This window comes from Bacillus rossius, assembly GCF_032445375.1.
Source record: "Bacillus rossius redtenbacheri isolate Brsri chromosome 4 unlocalized genomic scaffold, Brsri_v3 Brsri_v3_scf4_1, whole genome shotgun sequence".
Lineage (NCBI taxonomy): Eukaryota > Metazoa > Arthropoda > Insecta > Phasmatodea > Bacillidae > Bacillus > Bacillus rossius.
In genome coordinates, this window is record NW_026962010.1 from 11,862,272 (window position 1) to 11,879,361 (window position 17,090).

Consider the following 17,090-nt stretch of genomic DNA (forward strand, 5'->3'; position numbering starts at 1 on the left):
ATTAACCGGGAAAAAAAAACAATTTTTTTTTCGGCGTGGCCGGGAGTAGAACCCACGATCACTGAATCCGAAAGCTAACGTCACAGAATTCGCGCGCCTTAGACCACTCGGCTAACGAACGTAATGAAATTGGTGGGACATTTAACAGTGATGAGCCACTCACTCTTAGTCGAAAGAGTTACAGACGGACAGACAAACATACAGGTGAAGCCAATATAAAGCATGTAAAAAGTAGGAAACGAATGGGAGTGTTTTAAGTTGAATGTGCCTCGAAAAAGTCAAATCGATGTTGTTCCAATCGAGTGGAAGAGAGATAGCTGCGGTGCAAGCGTACAATGAGCGTTAAGGGACAGAGCGTAACGGGACAGAGCGTAACGGGACAATGTGCCTAACGGGACAATGAGTCATCCTTTTTCGTGCGTGAAGCCGGTATTCCACGATTTATTAGACGTTGTCACGTCAAAAAGGTGTTTTCTGTAAAGTTGGTTTACGGACGATAATTTTACGTGATATCGTGATAACAAAACATTGATGAAAAATTGCATTCTTTTTAATTTTCAAATATTATTTACAGTTTTTGAAAATTTAATTCAAATAATTTGTTTAAATATAATCACGAACAATTACTTAAAAAGCCAGCCCTAACCTGTTTGATATTAGGTATAGAAGATTTTCTCGCACGGTAGTTGGCCGGTTCTTGCACGCACGGCTCAGGCGGAACGTGACAATTTTTCGTGCGCGCAGCCGGCGTTCATCGATTTATAAGACGTTATCACGTCAAAAAAAAATTCGTTGTCTGTAAAGTCGGTTTACGGACGATAGTTTAACGTGACAACGTCATAACAAAACATTAATGAAATGATTGCATACTTTTATGAATAAAATTGAATAATTTTTATTGAATTATCTCTATTTTGTATGAATACAAAGAAGGAGTGACATGAAATCTACTTTTTAATTGATAAATTTACTTTTATTTGCACACATTAATTAAAATATGTTTATTACTGTAACGAACATATTGTTTTTACTATAACATTTATACAAAGAAGGAGTGAAATGAAATCTACAATTTAATTAATAAATTTACTATTATTTGCACTCAAGTAGTATAGGATAGCCGGAACTGGGACATGGCGCTGGCGCGTGGTGTGTGGCCGGTGGTGTTTTCCGTCATCTTGGATTGTGATGTAACGGCGGCCATCTTGGATGGTTGTGACCTTGACCTTTGACCTTGACATTTGACCTTCAAAATGTGTCAAAATCCGCCAAAATTGGGCAAAAATTGCCCAAAATTCCTCAAAAATCGCCAAAATTTACATTTCTTAGGAAAAAAATTCCACCAAAAAATCTCAAAAAATTCCTCAATTCAAAAATTAGAATTTCGAAAATCCTCAAAAGTCGTTTTGTCCTAGAAAGAACCCAAATTCCTAAAAGAGGCTTAAGCATCCTTGTCTACAGCCTCCGATAAGCCTCTGACGTCATCTAGGATTATGACCGCCATCTTGGAGGAGTGTAACGGGACATAAGGTAACGGGACATAACGTAACGGGACAAGTAGATCACAGCGGCCATCTTGGATCCGCCATTTTGGATGACGTAATTGTGTTCTCGAAAATTCCGGCATTGTGTTTTCCGCCATTTTGGATGATGACGTCACCGTTGCAATTTTCGTTACGGCCGCCATCTTTAACTTTTTTATTTATTATCCGATTTTAACGAATTTTTTTTAAAATTTATAAAAAAATTAAATAATAAAAATTTAATAAAATACTTATAAAAAATTTACAATTACGACACGGAGCTTGGAGTCCTCGGTTCGAACCCGACGAGTGCAAAAAAATTAAAAATGGCGACCGATCCTTCCCCCGTGGTGGCTGCAGGCAGACTGACTCCCACCACTTTTTTCATAGCATATATATCATCCGGCAGTATGACGTCATGTACGCCATCTTGAAATTTGGACGTCATCTTGAAAATCTTTATTTATTATCCGATTTTAATGAAAAAAATTCCAAAATTCATCAAAAAATTAACGTATTTGAATTCTGTTTGATTATATCGATGTACGTCCTTGGTTCGATTCCCGGCGAGAGTAAACGGTCGATCCTTCCTCCATGAAAGCTACCTAGACTGATCTACCACCACCAGTACCAAGGTAGATATCATCAACTGGTATGACATCATGTCCGCCATCTTGTCTTCATCCGCTGGAGACCACCATCTTGTTTTCGTCTGCTAGAGTGTGCCGATACCATGTAGTATAATTATCTGGTCACCATACTTTTGTCCTCAACTGTTGACATTGAACATTGACCTTGAACTTTGACCTTGACCTTGAACTTTGACCTTAACCTTGAAATTTGACCTTGACCTTGAAATTTGACTTTGTCCTTGTCGACCATCATGGATCCGACATTTTATGTTCAGTACATGCTACCAGAGGATACCACCTGCTGGAGTATGCCATCTTGTGTGTGTACTTGTATTATAGAGTACATTTCCATCTGGATAATTTTATTCTAACCCGCTACAGTGCAGTAATCATTTATTACCGAGGTGCCCCCCCCCCGCCAACATGAAATTCGACCGCCATCTTAAATCATGTAATAATGTAGCTAGAAAAGCGGGAAAAAATCCAAAATTCATTAAATAAATCACTCATTAATTTACATATTGATTCGATGGATTCCTGTCCTCGGTTCGATACCCGATCGATGCAATAATGTTTAATTTTAAGTGAACTATAATAATTTTATTAATAATCATCAAAGTCCTAAATGAAGCATAGTTTCCAAATCAACCATCATCCTATAAGTCATTATGGTCACCATCTTGGAATCGTGTAATTGTAATGCTAGAGATTCGGGAAAAAGTTCAAAATTCAATAAATAATTCACTCATTAAAGTAATGATTGATTGGATCGACTTAGGTCCTTGGTTCAATCCCTGACCGATACAAAACAACTTTAATTTAAAAAAATACTAAAAAAGTGTTAGGCTTGAGAAAATAAAAACACCACAAGTTCTTTTAAAAAAAATTTTATTACATAAATTCAATACACTACTACAAGTACAAAAAAAAAAACACTGACAAATTACTAAAGCCTTTTGGATTCCTCGATTCAATCAGTCTTCTTATTGTACGGACTAAGCCTTTTACTTGACTTTAAATGTCTATCCGATCCGGTCATCACCGCAGCCAGAGACGGACTGAAGTTCATATCACTTATATAGTCTCATTAGCCGGTACAACACATGAGTCAAATCAATAACCATGTTCATTATACGTCTCGGAGCATTTTTTTATAATGACGATGTAAGCTATCGAGACGTGAAATTAGTTTATTGCACTTATTGCACTGAAATTGTATTCTTTGTTCATTATAAGAACAACCGCTTCTTTCATGTCTGCGAGCATTTGAGGTGATAGTAAATGATGCACCACAGTATTTGCACTGATGCGAAGTACGCTCTTCATTAATTGAAGTATTCAATGCTGACGAAACTTCAGATGATGGTGGATCAGCACATATCGAAGTCTCCTCCAGTGTTGTCAGAGGCGTTGTCAACGGGATCTGCTCCAAAATCGTCGGCGCTAACGTCATGGTTCCCGTAGTCGATGGTGCATCCTCCATCGAGTTCGACGTTAAAGTCGGTAAAGATGCCATCGAAGTCTCAAGAACAGGCAATTACACGACTTATTCACCAGAAGAAACAAACTAGGTGATCCGTACACCGTCGACGACAGTAACAAACTGAGCGTCCTGCTGTCTAGGACCCGCTTATATACATGCACCGGCTGGAATAATACGCTAGTCAAATCAAGAACAATTTATTATAATACTAAAGTCAAAACAACATTAAAAAAATAGAAGCACCATCAACAAAAAAAAGGAAGCACATTTAAAAGCACCATCATCAAAAAGGAAGCACATTTGGAAGCACCATCATCAAAAAGGCAGCACATTTGGAAGCACCAACAACGAAAAGGCTGCACCATCATCAAAAAGGAAGCACATTTGGTAGCACCGACAACGAAAAGGCAGCACATTTGGAAGTACCGTCAACGAAAAGACAGCCCATTTGGAAGCACCGACAACGATAAGACAGCACATTTGGAAACACCGACAACGAAAAGGCAGCACCATCATCGAAAAGGCAGCACATTTGTCATTAGCACCAATATTCATTGGCTCCAATATTCATTGGCTCCATTATTCATTGGTTCCATCAGTCTATTGATTCCATCAGTCTAGTGACTCCATCAGTCATTGGCTCCTACAGTCATAGGCTCCAACTGTCTTTTGTATCATCAAATCCAAATATATTCGGCTAGAATTCTACGTGTCTAAGAGACTATGAGGCCACAAGGCTACGAGTCTTAAAAAATCTAGCTGGTTAAGAGTTATTCATGACCGCGAGACTGCATGACTAAACGAGCGCATGGCTACGAAACTACAGTTCTATGAAGCTACATGGATACAAGTCTACTCGGCTCCAACACGCAATGTACACACAGTACACACAGGAAACGGAACGTACACACAGTACACACACAGGAAACGGAACGTACACACAGTACACACGGGAAACAGAACGCACACACACACACAGGAAACGGAAACGTACACACAGTACACACACAGGAAACTGAACGTACACACAGTACACACAGGAAACAGAACGTACACACAGTACACACAGGAAACGGAATGTACACACAGTACACACAGGAAACAGAACGTACACACAGTACACACAGGAAACGGAATGTACACACAGTACACACAGGAAACGGAACGTACACGCAATTTACGCAAAGTACACGCAATGTACGCAATGTACGCAATGTACACAATATATATGCAATGTACACACAATGACTACGCTTCGTTCGCGCAGGACAAGCATTTAATGAAAACGAAGCACGTTTGGACGGAAATTCTATAAAACGAAAGCTCATTTAACGAAAAGGAGGCACATTCTCTCGTTCATTCAACTTGGTAGGATACGATCGTCAATGATAAGTTAGGATATAATCTCTCCAACAGTCTATGAATACAACAGTTTATATTTCCATTAGCCATCGACTCCAACAGTCATTGGCTCCAACAGTCATTGCCTCCAACAGTCATTGGCTCCAACGGCCTTTTGGTTCATCAGCTCCAATGATATTTGGTTAGAATGCTACGACTCTAAGAGACTATGAGACTACAATTCTACGAGTGTACAAGACTCCTCCAACTACCTTCAAGTGTACAAAGCTCCAACTACTTCAGCAGCATTATGTTATAAGATTACATGACTGCTTGTTTACATAGCTACAAGTCAACGAGGCTACTTGGCTACGTAGCTACAAGTATACGAGGCTCCAAGCCATCATGACTACGCGACTACGAGCCATGAGGTAACGAGACTACGTGACTACGGGTATTCAAGCTTACGAGACTACGAGGCTACAGAGCTACGAAGCTTCTAGAACATACGTTTACGAGACTGCGAGAATACAGGACTACAAGTGTACACGAGTACTTGACTACTTCTTAGCTTCATCAGCTCCAAATGGCTCCAACAGGTCCAACAGCCTCCAAATGCTTAACACAGCTCCAAATGGCTCCAAATGCTCCAAACGGCCTCCAAATGCTTGACAGCTCCAACAGCCTCCAAATGCTTAACACAGCTCCAAATGGCTCCAAATGCTCCAAACGGCCTCCAAATGCTTGACAGCTCCAACGGCCTCCAAATGCTTAACACAGCTCCAAATGGCTCCAAATGCTCCAAACGGCCTCCAAATGCTTGACAGCTCCAAAAGGCTCCAAATGCTTAACACAGCTCCAAATGCTTCAAAAGGCTCCAATTATCGCATCTGTCTTCGTCGACATTTTCTCTTTTGCTCCCACTGCTCCAACAGCATTATGTTATATGATTCCATGGATACTTTGTTACGTAGCTACAGGTCTACGAGGTTCCAATGCATCATGTTTACGAAGCTTCCAGAACACAAGGTTACGAGACTGCGAGGCTACAGGACTACGAAGCTTCCAGGACACGAGGCTACATGGCTACAAGACTACATGACTAACTGATTACAATAGCACCACTCAGTGGTGAGAGTTAGGTTATCTAATGCAAAGCAAATTGATGCAAGTAGTTCTGGCTGTCATCAACAGATGTAGCCACGTGTTGCTTGCAGGTGAATATTAATTAGTTATTTTATGTGGGATGCGGGATGCTCACTAACGATCGCAAAAGAAGGAAGGCTTCGCTAGACACCAAGGAGAAGGAAGTTCGTCCATCCTGTTAGTGCTTCTTAGATTTCTCAGAGATTATTTGACTGAATAATGATATATTTTTTTTTTAAATTTCCACCTAATAAAAATTTACAAGTGCTGATTTATTGGCAGAATTTCAGTAATTAAATGCAACCTTGAATAAAAAATGACATGACTCATTAAGTAAAAAATTCTTCATGCAGAGATCAATTCCTCATCAGTAACCAGAAGCACTCGGAGAAAACCATCAGATGTCTAGTCAGGAATAATCAGGAGGACACGGAGAAAACCATCATAAAATTAGCAAGAATAATCAGCAGCACACGGAGAAAACCAACAAAATATTGACAAGAATAATCAGGAGCACACGGAGAAAACCACCAAAATATTGACAAGAATAATCAGGAGCACACGGAGAAAACCACCAAAATATTGACAAGAATAATCAGGAGCACACGGAGAAAACCGCCGCAAGTTTTCTTTGATATCATAAAATTTCAGGAAAAAATAGTAATAAAAAATTAAAAAAAAATAAAAAAAAATACATAAAATTCTGGCTTGTACTAGAACTCTATCTTTGTTCAACAATGAGAAGTTCACAAGCTAGCAGAATCTGTTTATGTATTTTTTTTTTATTTTTTTTAATTTTTTATTACTATTTTTTCCTGAAATTTTATATCAAAGAAAACTTGCGGCGGTTTTCTCCGTGTGCTCCTGATTATTCTTGTCAATATTTTGTTGGTTTTCTCCGTGTGCTGCTGATTATTCTTGCTAATTTTATGATGGTTTTCTCCGTGTCCTCCTGATTATTCCTGACTAGACATCTGATGGTTTTCTCCGAGTGCTTCTGGTTACTGATGAGGAATTGATCTCTGCATGAAGAATTTTTTACTTAATGAGTCATGTCATTTTTTATTCAAGGTTGCATTTAATTACTGAAATTCTGCCAATAAATCAGCACATGTAAATTTTTATCAGGTGGAAATTTAAAAAAAAATATATCATTATTCAGTCAAATAATCTCTGAGAAATCTAAGAAGCACTAACAGGATGGACGAACTTCCTTCTCCTTGGTGTCTAGCGAAGCCTTCCTTCTTTTGCGATCGTTAGTGAGCATCCCGCATCCCACATAAAATAACTAATTAATATTCACCTGCAAGCAACACGTGGCTACATCTGTTGATGACAGCCAGAACTACTTGCATCAATTTGCTTTGCATTAGATAACCTAACTCTCACCACTGAGTGGTGCTATTGTAATCAGAGTCATGTAGTCTCGTAGCCATGTAGCCTCGTGTCCTGGAAGCTTCGTAGTCCTGTAGCCTCGCAGTCTCGTAACCTTGTGTTCTGGAAGCTTCGTAAACATGATGCATTGGAACCTCGTAGACCTGTAGCTACGTAACAAAGTATCCATGGAATCATATAACATAATGCTGTTGGAGCAGTGGGAGCAAAAGAGAAAATGTCGACGAAGACAGATGCGATAATTGGAGCCTTTTGAAGCATTTGGAGCTGTGTTAAGCATTTGGAGCCTTTTGGAGCTGTCAAGCATTTGGAGGCCGTTTGGAGCATTTGGAGCCATTTGGAGCTGTGTTAAGCATTTGGAGGCCGTTGGAGCTGTCAAGCATTTGGAGGCCGTTTGGAGCATTTGGAGCCATTTGGAGCTGTGTTAAGCATTTGGAGGCTGTTGGAGCTGTCAAGCATTTGGAGGCCGTTTGGAGCATTTGGAGCCATTTGGAGCTGTGTTAAGCATTTGGAGGCTGTTGGACCTGTTGGAGCCATTTGGAGCTGATGAAGCTAAGAAGTAGTCAAGTACTCGTGTACACTTGTAGTCCTGTATTCTCGCAGTCTCGTAAACGTAAGTTCTAGAAGCTTCGTAGCTCTGTAACCTCGTAGTCTCGTAAGCTTGAATACCCGTAGTCACGTAGTCTCGTTACCTCATGGCTCGTAGTCGCGTAGTCATGATGGCTTGGAGCCTCGTATACTTGTAGCTACGTAGCCAAGTAGCCTCGTTGACTTGTAGCTATGTAAACAAGCAGTCATGTAATCTTATAACATAATGCTGCTGAAGTAGTTGGAGCTTTGTACACTTGAAGGTAGTTGGAGGAGTCTTGTACACTCGTAGAATTGTAGTCTCATAGTCTCTTAGAGTCGTAGCATTCTAACCAAATATCATTGGAGCTGATGAACCAAAAGGCCGTTGGAGCCAATGACTGTTGGAGGCAATGACTGTTGGAGCCAATGACTGTTGGAGTCGATGGCTAATGGAAATATAAACTGTTGGATTCATAGACTGTTGGTGAGATTATATCCTAACTTATCATTGACGATCGTATCCTACCAAGTTGAATGAACGAGAGAATGTGCCTCCTTTTCGTTAAATGAGCTTTCGTTTTATAGAATTTCCGTCCAAACGTGCTTCGTTTTCATTAAATGCTTGTCCTGCGCGAACGAAGCGTAGTCATTGTGAGTACATTGCATATATATTGTGTACATTGCGTACATTGCGTACATTGCGTGTACTTTGCGTAAATTGCGTGTACGTTCCGTTTCCTGTGTGTACTGTGTGTACATTCCGTTTCCTGTGTGTACTGTGTGTACGTTCTGTTTCCTGTGTGTACTGTGTGTACGTTCAGTTTCCTGTGTGTGTACTGTGTGTACGTTTCCGTTTCCTGTGTGTGTGTGTGCGTTCTGTTTCCTGTGTGTACTGTGTGTACGTTCCGTTTCCTGTGTGTGTACTGTGTGTACGTTCCGTTTCCTGTGTGTACTGTGTGTACATTGCGTGTTGGAGCCGAGTAGACTTGTATCCATGTAGCTTCATAGAACTGTAGTTTCGTAGCCATGCGCTCGTTTAGTCATGCAGTCTCGCGGTCATGAATAACTCTTAACCAGCTAGATTTTTTAAGACTCGTAGCCTTGTGGCCTCATAGTCTCTTAGACACGTAGAATTCTAGCCGAATATATTTGGATTTGATGATACAAAAGACAGTTGGAGCCTATGACTGTAGGAGCCAATGACTGATGGAGTCACTAGACTGATGGAATCAATAGACTGATGGAACCAATGAATAATGGAGCCAATGAATATTGGAGCCAATGAATATTGGTGCTAATGACAAATGTGCTGCCTTTTCGATGATGGTGCTGCCTTTTCGTTGTCGGTGTTTCCAAATGTGCTGTCTTATCGTTGTCGGTGCTTCCAAATGGGCTGTCTTTTCGTTGACGGTACTTCCAAATGTGCTGCCTTTTCGTTGTCGGTGCTACCAAATGTGCTTCCTTTTTGATGATGGTGCAGCCTTTTCGTTGTTGGTGCTTCCAAATGTGCTGCCTTTTTGATGATGGTGCTTCCAAATGTGCTTCCTTTTTGATGATGGTGCTTTTAAATGTGCTTCCTTTTTTTTGTTGATGGTGCTTCTATTTTTTTAATGTTGTTTTGACTTTAGTATTATAATAAATTGTTCTTGATTTGACTAGCGTATTATTCCAGCCGGTGCATGTATATAAGCGGGTCCTAGACAGCAGGACGCTCAGTTTGTTACTGTCGTCGACGGTGTACGGATCACCTAGTTTGTTTCTTCTGGTGAATAAGTCGTGTAATTGCCTGTTCTTGAGACTTCGATGGCATCTTTACCGACTTTAACGTCGAACTCGATGGAGGATGCACCATCGACTACGGGAACCATGACGTTAGCGCCGACGATTTTGGAGCAGATCCCGTTGACAACGCCTCTGACAACACTGGAGGAGACTTCGATATGTGCTGATCCACCATCATCTGAAGTTTCGTCAGCATTGAATACTTCAATTAATGAAGAGCGTACTTCGCATCAGTGCAAATACTGTGGTGCATCATTTACTATCACCTCAAATGCTCGCAGACATGAAAGAAGCGGTTGTTCTTATAATGTTCAAAGAATACAATTTCAGTGCAATAAGTGCAATAAACTAATTTCACGTCTCGATAGCTTACATCGTCATTATAAAAAATGCTCCGAGACGTATAATGAACATGGTTATTGATTTGACTCATGTGTTGTACCGGCTAATGAGACTATATAAGTGATATGAACTTCAGTCCGTCTCTGGCTGCGGTGATGACCGGATCGGATAGACATTTAAAATCATGTAAAAGGCTTAGTCCGTACAATAAGAAGACTGTTTGAATCGAGGAATCCAAAAGGCTTTAGTAATTTGTCAGTGTTTTTTTTTGTACTTGTAGTAGTGTATTGAATTTATGTAATAAAATTTTTTTAAAAATAACTTGTGGTGTTTTTATTTTCTCAAGCCTAACACTTTTTTAGTATTTTTTTAAATTAAAGTTGTTTTGTATCGGTCAGGGATTGAACCAAGGACCTAAGTCGATCCAATCAATCATTACTTTAATGAGTGAATTATTTATTGAATTTTGAACTTTTTCCCGAATCTCTAGCATTACAATTACACGATTCCAAGATGGTGACCATAATGACTTATAGGATGATGGTTGATTTGGAAACTATGCTTCATTTAGGACTTTGATGATTATTTATTAAAATTATTATAGTTCACTTAAAATTAAACATTATTGCATCGATCGGGTATCGAACCGAGGACAGGAATCCATCGAATCAATATGTAAATTAATGAGTGATTTATCTAATGAATTTTGGATTTTTTCCCGCTTTTCTAGCTACATTATTACATGATTTAAGATGGCGGTCGAATTTCATGTTGGGGGGGGGGGGGGGCACCTCGGTAATAAATGATTACTGCACTGTAGCGGGTTAGAATAAAATTATCCAGATGGAAATGTACTCTATAATACAAGTACACACACAAGATGGCATACTCCAGCAGGTGGTATCCTCTGGTAGCATGTACTGAACATAAAATGTCGGATCCATGATGGTCGACAAGGACAAAGTCAAATTTCAAGGTCAAGGTCAAATTTCAATGTCAAGGTCAAATTTCAAGGTTAAGGTCAAAGTTGAAGGCCAAGGTCAAAGTTCAAGTTCAATGTTCAATGTCAACAGTTGAGGACAAAAGTATGGTGACCAGATAATTATACTACATGGTATCGGCACACTCTAGCAGACGAAAACAAGATGGTGGTCTCCAGCGGATGAAGACAAGATGGCGGACATGATGTCATACCAGTTGATGATATCTACCTTGGTACTGGTGGTGGTAGATCAGTCTAGGTAGCTTTCATGGAGGAAGGATCGACCGTTTACTCTCGCCGGGAATCGAACCAAGGACGTACATCGATATAATCAAACAGAATTCAAATACGTTAATTTTTTGATGAATTTTGGAATTTTTTTCATTAAAATCGGATAATAAATAAAGATTTTCAAGATGACGTCCAAATTTCAAGATGGCGTACATGACGTCATACTGCCGGATGATATATATGCTATGAAAAAAGTGGTGGGAGTCAGTCTGCCTGCAGCCACCACGGGGGAAGGATCGGTCGCCATTTTTAATTTTTTTGCACTCGTCGGGTTCGAACCGAGGACTCCGAGCTCCGTGTCGTAATTGTAAATTTTTTATAAGTATTTTATTAAATTTTTATTATTTAATTTTTTTATAAATTTTAAAAAAAATTCGTTAAAATCGGATAATAAATAAAAAAGTTAAAGATGGCGGCCGTAACGAAAATTGCAACGGTGACGTCGTCATCCAAAATGGCGGAAAACACAATGCCGGAATTTTCGAGAACACAATTACGTCATCTAAAATGGCGGATCCAAGATGGCCGCCGTGATCTACTTGTCCCGTTACGTTATGTCCCGTTACGTTATGTCCCGTTACGCTATGTCCCGTTACACTCCTCCAAGATGGCGGTCATAATCCTAGATGACGTCAGAGGCTTATCGGAGGCTGTAGACAAGGATGCTTAAGCCTCTTTTAGGAATTTGGGTTCTTTCTAGGACAAAACGACTTTTGAGGATTTTCGAAATTCTAATTTTTGAATTGAGGAATTTTTTGAGATTTTTTGGTGGAATTTTTTTCCTAAGAAATGTAAATTTTGGCGATTTTTGAGGAATTTTGGGCAATTTTTGCCCAATTTTGGCGGATTTTGACACATTTTGAAGGTCAAATGTCAAGGTCAAAGGTCAAGGTCACAACCATCCAAGATGGCCGCCGTTACATCACAATCCAAGATGACGGAAAACACCACCGGCCACACACCACGCGCCAGCGCCATGTCCCAGTTCCGGCTATCCTATACTACTCACTCATTAATTCAAATATGTTTATTACTTTAACGAACAGATTATTTTAACTAAAACGTTTATACATTTTGCTATTTAACTTCTTCCAATCTGTGTTATTCTGTTAAGGATAGGACGATGATAGGAAAAGTAGGAAACGAATGGGAGTGTTTCAAGTTTAATGTGCCTCTAAAAAGTCTAATCGATGGTTGTTCCAATCGAGTGGAAGAGAGATAGATGCGGCGCAAGCGTACAATGAGCGTAACGGGACAATGTGCGTAACGGGACAACGAGTCATCCTTTTTCGTGCGTGCAGCCGGCGTTCATCGATTTATTAGACGTTGTCACGTCAATAATTTGAATATGTAAGTAAGAGGATTATTCGTGCGCCTGACTCGGGGCGTGTGAATCTGAGGTGTGTCTCACAAGGAGACTTGCGGCGGCGCCACTAGCTTTGCGTCCCTGGGCGGGTGAATGTTTAACGTGGGTAATGGAACGCACGCTGCGGTGCTGGCGCGCGGTCCCGTGCTGTGGGCGGGGCGCTAACATCGCACGGGCCTGCGCAAAGGGCTTCGTGGCGCCGCGACCTCTGAGATCACTCCGCGGGTGTCATGTGTCGGGATCGAACCCAGGAGCGCGTCGATCGCGCTCTACACGGACACAGATACAATAATGTACAGTTACAGACATTTGTGTTAACTTGTACATTTACATAAAAACAAAAGTATAACTTCAAAATACTGTTTTAGTAATCCAGGATTCGGATTCTTTGCCGGGAATTTATGATAACCGTTGTCTCAGTATCTCAAATAGTTAAAGTTATTTTTAAACCATTCCCTGAATATGTTTCCAGTATTAACTGTGCACAAATATGAGCTTAATAAAATAAAATACAATTATATAACTTTCTATTTCTTTTCAATTTTTTCTATTAGGTAATTTGTAATTATTTCGTTGAAAGTTACCAATTCTTACGACCTTTAAGCCGACCAGACCTGAATCACCAAATCCAAAATTAATAGATGATGGCAGAAATTGCTTTAAAATTTTTTAAATGTATTATTATTATTATTATTATAATAATAATTATTATTATTATTATTCAAGCGACAATTCCTGTAACAGATTGTCTTTGACTTGAATGATTTATAACCGATTTACAGTAATGTAAATATATGCAGGGCAACATAGAAATATTCATTACGGTAACAGCTCATTAATATTGCTTCAAGCGGGCAGCAGTTTTCTTAATTGACAACTAACTTTGCTTAAAAGTAGAAGGTAGAAATGGACTGTAAGAGTATGCTTCATAGAAGGAATAAATACAGTGGAAAAGTTGCTTCATCACGTTTATATTTTGCGGCTGGGAACTTTAGGATACCAAAGAAAAAATATATGAATGAAAAATAGCAGAAAGTTATTATATAAAGAGTTGTGATTTTTTTTAAAATGTTGCTTAAAGATGACATTTTTCCTCCACCTTACTTTGGATGATAAACCAGGATTCCTGCTTATCAAGCAATCATCGTAATACTGATTTAAAGAATTTGTTTTGGGCATTAGCCATTACAGTTTTGCACTGCTTGTAATGGAAAAATTACGAGAAAAAATATGAAGATAAAAAATTCACAGAAAACAAGACTGAATCAGCTGGTGGACGAACGGAACCGACGATGAAACTAAACAAGTATTATGGAAAACCCAACGACGACAGCACGGAAAAAAATGTTATACCTACCTCTAAATATGAGAACTTCTGTGTTCATCAGAGCAATTGTCGTTGTGTTGGCCATAGTACTTGTTTATCTTCATCTTGTGTTCATATGTTTGCTGCTTTTTTCAGGTTTGTTGTCTGCCTATTTAATCTGTATTGTCGTTATTAGCACTGTGTTCGTCTGTGTTGTTTTATTTTTCATGACTAAGTTTCTTCAATCAATTTATTGTGTTGTCTGATATTTATAGGTTGAACTTTTTTTGTCCAAGCTGTAGTTGTTGTGTTGTTCATAATACTTGATAGTTTCATTGTTGATTGCGTTTTTCCGACAGCTGATTCAGTGTTGTGTTCTGTGAATTTTTTTCTTCATATTTATTAAATTTTTGATTTTCGTAATTTTTTCCATTACTGACAGTGCAAAATTTGCAATGGCGTATGTCCAAAAAACTGCATTAAATAAAAATTCTCCATTGCATTAATCATTTAGAGAACGCATCCTAATACTACTATGACTGTGGTTGTACTCAAAACCCGCGATCCTAAACAAAACAAAGACCAGCGTGTTGAATCGAGCACGCGTGACATTCAACTGCCAAGTTATCTGTCCGTCCTTTCCCTGTATAACGGATGCGAGCAGCTCAAGGCTGGGAAGAAACACTTCCACGGCTGCTCGGACGGGACTATGAGCCTTATCTTATACACGTGATTAATGATTAAGGAAACTGTCATAGGCATTTCACTGCCTTTATTCAATTTTATTTTTCGTATTAAAAGGGGCAAAATCAATAAAACCAAACTAAAGACAAAGGTGAGGCTTAATGTTGCACCAAATTTAAGCGAACATATTGTTACGATTGGGAAAATAAGTTAGTAAAGGACAGCTGAATAAATTCAATTCAATTCAATTTTATTTTAAATGCATATTTAAACTTTTAGTTAAATTACAACACTTAAGATGTCTGTTCACGAATTAATCACTTCGTTCAGCTTGGCTCTACAGTGGCTCTCCCTACTGATAGTCTCTTACCGCGCACCTCTGACTCGATACACTGTCTCGCGCTACTCAGTCGTCCGTCGCACACAACACAGTCCCAATGCACCAGTCTCCGCACACGAGGCCCATCGCTCGTCGTCCCGTCATCGCTCGCCAAGGGGTCGCGGCCAGCACAACAGCAACGCGAACAGCGCGCACAGGAGCAACCAGAACGCGCAGACAACCACCAGCGCACGCGAACACAACTCAGAACCAACAGCGTACAACCCAAACTCAAATGTGACTACCTCACAATACATTTTGCATGAAGAATCAAAAACTTTTTTTTTGGTTTTAGCAAAAAAATTGTAATACATTCTTCTTATCTCAGCAAGGACGGACGCGCAAACAAACAATCAGCATACAGATTACAAGTGTAATTTACTTTTTAAAATAATGAATTTGAATGTGATATTTTAACATAATTTCTTTCAGTTAGTGAATAAATATTTCTCATGTCCGGTATTACAAAAGTTAATAAGCGAAGCAAAGCCAATTACTGCAGTGTCGCATGAATAGAATTGTTTGTTAACTCACTAACATTTCCAGCAAATGTGTTCACGTTGATAGCATTTATTCACTGCAAAACTAAGTCAAGCTATTAACACAGTTAGCATGTTTCTGCTGACTGATAAATCGGCGGAGTTACTGAGGTTGAGCTGTTAAGGTCACTGACAACAATGAAAAATCAATGCAAACCTCAAAAAACCAATTAATCTCACTGATGAACCAGGGTACACTAATCAATCAAATAAGAAGACAGGTAAATTAATTCAGATGTAGTGATCGACACTGAGAAACTGTATTTTTTTTAGTGTAAAATATTTTTGTAAGTACAGACCCACCAAATATATTTTTAAAAAATACGAAGCTTACTAGTAAAAAATATGTTTCGGTTACTATTAAATGCTTTTTTGCCACCAATTTATATTTTAAAAGGTCTTCGCTGACAAATTTTCTTTATGCCGCAATATTGTTTTTTGTGTGCCTTTTTTTACTTACGGGAAACTAAAATTTAACATAGATAAAAAACACGATAGAACTATAACTACGTTTTCCTGGAATGACGACAGCCACCTCCAGGCAGTTCGAAGACCAAGTGTGTTTGACACGAACGCCGATGTAATGAGAATCCGGACTTCTTGCCTCGCCGCAGACTGCTTTTCGGCGGTCGGCTTTATTACGCCTGGCAGGGAGATTTGAAATTTTCCCCCCGACTGCGGTTGGCACCGCGGAGGCGCGAGGCTTAACCACGGGTCAGACACGTCCAGGCCCAGTGACGGAGAGGGGGTGAGGAATGGGAACCACATACACCAGGGAAAATAAAACATCAAAAGTATTGCTGCGGGGTTTTTGATCTCCCGGTCTCACGCGCGCCAGCACGAGAATATTCCGTGCGGTGGCATTCTGGGAGCTTTGCAAACACCCTCGTTCCTCCAGCTTTCTTCCCTTTTAAGTCTCTCCTTGCTCGTGGATCTAAATTTCGCCTCATATAATGATACGTTTGGAAAACTCGCTTATGAAGGTAAAGATACAGGATGACTACTCGGAAAATTACGGAAGGATTCCTTTTGAATAATTAATGTCCTGCTGCCTTCCAGAAGGAAATAGAATTTTAATGGCACTTGGCAAACACAGATGAAATTAATGTTCGCAGTAATCTGACCACCCTTAACCAAATGCCATTGTTTAAAGGTCCCGACCTACAAAGGTAATAAAAATTTTGAAAATTCTCTCTTTATTTGACCGCAAACATAACTTCATTTAGTTACAACATAGGATTTTCAAGATGTACATTACCACTTATAAATGACGAAATGCAACCTTGCATTATGAGATGATAAAGTGACAGTCTTAGAACGTGGTAACGC